General features: G+C 28.3%; 1 long non-coding RNA gene across 2 annotated transcripts; it reads right to left on the reverse strand.

Annotated features, from left to right (window-relative positions):
• Positions 1-1,774: 1,774 nt before the first annotated feature.
• On the reverse strand, positions 1,775-4,598 carry LOC107884364. Of its 2 annotated transcripts, XR_001679861.2 has the most exons (4): positions 2,977-4,598; positions 2,777-2,917; positions 2,575-2,698; positions 1,775-2,510 (listed from the first exon to the last, which is right to left on the reverse strand). It is a non-coding gene; the product is annotated as an uncharacterized LOC107884364 (long non-coding RNA). The 2 variants fall into 2 exon arrangements; XR_003839180.1 differs by having other exon boundaries at positions 1,775-2,698; positions 2,977-4,295.
• Between the last annotated feature and the right edge of the window lie 321 nt (positions 4,599-4,919).

The following is a 4,919-nucleotide window of genomic DNA, read 5'->3' on the forward strand; positions in this document are numbered from 1 at the left end:
AGGTCTTTGACAATGCTTATCACAAGTGGGTAGTAGGGAGATCATGTGATCTATTTATCTATGTATATATCACTATATGCATGATACTACCCCCCTTCTCCAAGAGGAGACATGTGCGGTCTTCACTCCCAGTGGAGTGGGACCTAGTTGGAAACCGGATTTTAATGCTTATAAAAAAAAACTGTGACTAAGGATTTTTAATATTTTTCATCTGCTTTTGAACCAATATACTAGGAGCCTTTTATTAAATTTTCAAGCTTTTTTAATCAACAAATAAAATTTTATTGATATTTTTATAAAAAAAACTAAAAAAAAATGAAAACTGACAATGTCCGTAAAGAGCTCAAAATAAGTCAAAATATTTTGAAAATATTATGGTGTATAGAAAATGCTAATATAAACATTCAGTCAACATTTTATGTATCTACGGTCATTTTTTTTAAAGTTACACCAAAAACCAAATTCAATTTTGTGAAAAATCGATTTTGCGTAAAAATTCCCGTTTTTCCTTAATTTTCCTTTGGTTTTTCTTTGCGCTTTTGAAAATTACTGGGAATTTTAAATTTTGATCTCCTCAACGCACCAACGATATTCACTTTACAATCGAACAAGATACTGAAGTTGAAAATCGAAGCATTATTTCGACTACTTATCGTGTACACAGACACAAAAAAAAATTTTAAATTAAAAAAAAAAAAAAAACACACATCATTGTAAAATCAATACATTCATCGTTCCACTCAGAATCTAAAGGAAATTACTTTAGAATTAAATTTATGTTCACCAAATATTTAAAAAAATCACTTTTTCAATACCTATATGAAATGTTGGAATCTTTTCAAATTATGATGACAAAATATTTGTTTCTAAATGAAAAAGATATAACAGTAACTATTCTACGATAAACAGTTTAAGACTGAGGGTGCAATTTTTAAAATATATTTAAACTATTCTGTAATTAGTAAAAAATTTGAAATAAAATGTACTTAAATTTTTTGTAGGTACTAGATAATCAATCGATCATAAAAAAAATAATCCATTTGAAAAATTTAGTTACCTACTGATTTTTGATAGGATATCAGTGGCGGATCCTAGGGGCCCACATGCCTCGCCCCCCCCCCCCCAGACCTTTTCAACAAACACCTCTTTTTACTTACAGAAATATTTTAAAATGTGAAATGTATTTATGGCTTAGAAGTAATTTTTTTAAGAGGCCCCCCCAAAATTAAACCCTGCATCCGCCACTGTAGGATATTATTTCTATTCAAGGATATAACCAATACAAAGTGTTGTAAATACATTATTCACATGGATTAAATACTGTTTTAAGCATAATATACCAAACAATGGTTGTATTCTATGATTAAAAAATCAAGTATTTATTTGTTATTATTAAAGTTTATATGAAATGCATTAAGCCATTAACCAAACCAATAACCATTTATGTTTTTAAAAATATTTAACACTTCAGTAGCCAGCATGATACTATTTGTTTAAATATAAGTAATATTATGTAAAATGATTGAATACCTATTACCTATTATTATAGAACAATGCTGTTATAGGCAACTATAATAATTTGTCTAATTGAAAAACTGCACAACGTTGTAATCTATTAGATAACAATAAAATCTAAAATAATTTTTTACTATCAATACATACAGGTGCAATTAAACTGAGGCGTTAAGACAAAAATTAATAAATCAAATTTACTTAGTAAACGTGGTAGGATTATAAAACAAAACATTTAGATAATAGTAAAACACAAAAAAAATTTTATTATAAAGAAACATTGTCACAATATTCACTGTTATTGAGATACCCTACACAACACAATTCTGATAACTGTTAGTTGTTACCATGATTTGTTATAAAAAATTCTTGAACTTGTTATCAGAAGATCTTTCCTGATTACAGTATAATACTATAATACTAGTCTATAATAGCGACATAATACATTCACAATATGAACAGGTTTATTTTAATTTAAACAAACCATAGTAATGTAATAAATAAAGATAGGAGCTTAATCCGAATTATCATTGAATGACTTGTCACTTTTTGAGTAAAATCATATTATATTAACTATTAAATCTTAGATCAAATATTATAAATGTTGCCTTTTGGATAAACAGCTTACGGAGAAAACAATTATTTATAATTTGGGTATGAAAATAAAATAATTAGTCTTTGGAAAAATATATTATAATAATGACTTATATGCAATTGCATTTTAAAATTTGAACAGAGAGTTATTTTTTAATTTTTTAATCATGGTTTTATTACGTTCTGTTATTGTTTCTTGACACATCCCATTTGATTCAGTATCGCAATATTTGCTTTTAGTTGGGGTATTATCATTTTTTGGAATTAAACTACTATAAACTTCATTTATTTCTAGATCTCCATCAACACCACATTTTTTTATTTCATCTGTATCACATATTTCACTGAAGATCGAGTCATCACATTCATCCCAAAAGTTATCACATACACAGGAATTTGAGTTACTATAAGAAAAGGGAATGAAACATAAAAAAAATATGAGTAAATAACATTCATAGCTATATTTACTTAGTTTCGCATTGGTTCACACTCTCATTCTTCGATTCTACAGGATATTTATTACAAACTTCTATCACCTTATCCACTATGGCTTGACCGAAACGATCAAATTTGGCTTCAGTAAACCCTTCAACTATAGAAAAAACAAATTGATAAGCAATAGTTATGATAAAAATCAACATTTAAAGATGATTGATTTATCATTTTTTACCATTTTTTAATCAGATACATTTTTAGGTTTTAATTTTGCCACATCGATTAACAATTTATTACTTGCAATCATATAAGGCATACAGTCTGATTGTTGAGCCAATGTGGTTCTATACATCATCAAAGTCGAATAAATTGTGTTCTACAAAAATATAAAGTTATAAACATTTTGTTACTTTCAACATTAATTGAAACATTTACTTCTAATTCTGTGTTTTCAGTTGGTTGTTGAGAACTGTTATTTTGTGTACTTGGTGTAAGTTGTGTTATTTTTTCTTCACGATTAATATTATAAAGTAATATCATAATAATATATTGTGTTATGATGAGGAAAACAAATGATTCCGATGAATCGACAATATAACTAGGTATAAGAATAATTAGTCAAAGTTTGGTACACATCGCGCCGTGTTATTTAATAAAAAACACATTTTTTGTCGAAGTTTAAGTGTTATTTTCAGTTTATTATTTTATACACAAATATTAATTTAATGTATTTTAAAAGCTATTAGCGCAATTGTTTCCGAGGGTAATAAATACGAACTCTTACTAAGACGTTACGCTATATGCCGCTGAAGACGACTTACTTACTTTCTATTGAGGATTAGAAACATCATAAAATATACCTAGTTCATAGGCAAGCGCCGTTTACGTATAAAAAATATTTATAAATGGAATCGACTGCGTAATACCTAACCATTTTAGTACCTATCTCAAAAGGATATTATTGTTACGCGGTAGGTAAATCATTTTCCATTAGTTAATTGTTTGCATGATAAACGATTGAATTAGAACGTATATATAGCAAACTCAATTATAGCGAATTATAGCGAGCATCGTTTCTATGGTATAATATATTATATTATGGGCATTAATCCATAACACAGGTCACAATAACGTACGATGTTAATCAAGATACTAATACGTTGTGTAAAATATGAATGATACTATTAAACAGTTATTATACGTATCGTATCGCTGAGAAATACAGTGTCCGCGAACTCCGGCGCGCTCATAAAATAAATTATAACATATATGTACACATATAGGTAGCATATTATAGTGTGGTTACTAGCTGCAGTATTACCGGGATATAAAATATGGAATCGAGATGGGCAATAATCCTGCACCTGCGGCGTTGGATAGTAATATAATTATAGCAACTTTTTTTTTACATGCGTGAACCAATAATGATAGCGAACAGAAATAAAACAATACACGTGAATTAAATATTACATTATTCACTGGTAAGCCACACTGAAATAATGGGTTCGATCTATATAAACCTTCCTCGGTTCGTCAAAATCGATCTGTCGAATATTTTTTGACTCGATGAGCTCTGAGCCTTACGCATTGTCTTTTATCTATATATTATATATAATCGAATGTGTCCTGACTGATAAGTCGATCAACGTAGAGCAGCATAATAATACATTGTAAGATAATGTTCATCATTCGTTATTTCTCCATCGTAAAATCGTACGGTCTAATTCGCTAATAAAATATATACTTTAATTTGTACATATATATATATAAATATATAGCTTAAATGTGTGTTATTTAAGCGTTAAAATTCATAAGATTACGAACGCGAACAACAGATATTGGTAAAATTAATTTTTAATGAGATCGATCAATATTCCTCTAAAATATCAACCAGTTGATCGCCATATACTGTAATTGGCGTCCCCTGCTCTACAGCGACATGAAAGGAAATTCCCCTTGACCTATGTGTGGTTTTCACAAAGAGACGTAAATAAATATTATTTTTAAAACACTACATTACAATATAATATTATTATAAATATTATTGAGACCTCCTCCATATCACCGTCGTCGATTTTAAACTAAATTATAATATTAATACGTGACAGTTGTTATTGTATATTATGTATTCATTATTATGGGCAATACATTATTATTTTAATCTAAAAAATTAATATTTGTATACCGTACACAAACATTATGTAGACCATGATGGTATATAGGTATTATAATATTATGATAAGTAACAAGCGAAATATCTGAAATTCGAGCAATGTCACGATTTGTCGACATATATTCAGCTCATTTCAGCAGCATGTAATGATATTATTATAAAATCGTGTCGTGGGAGCTTTTAGTTAGGTCTAAGTCATGATAGG

This window comes from Acyrthosiphon pisum, chromosome A1 (assembly GCF_005508785.2).
Source record: "Acyrthosiphon pisum isolate AL4f chromosome A1, pea_aphid_22Mar2018_4r6ur, whole genome shotgun sequence".
Taxonomy (NCBI): Eukaryota; Metazoa; Arthropoda; class Insecta; order Hemiptera; family Aphididae; genus Acyrthosiphon; species Acyrthosiphon pisum.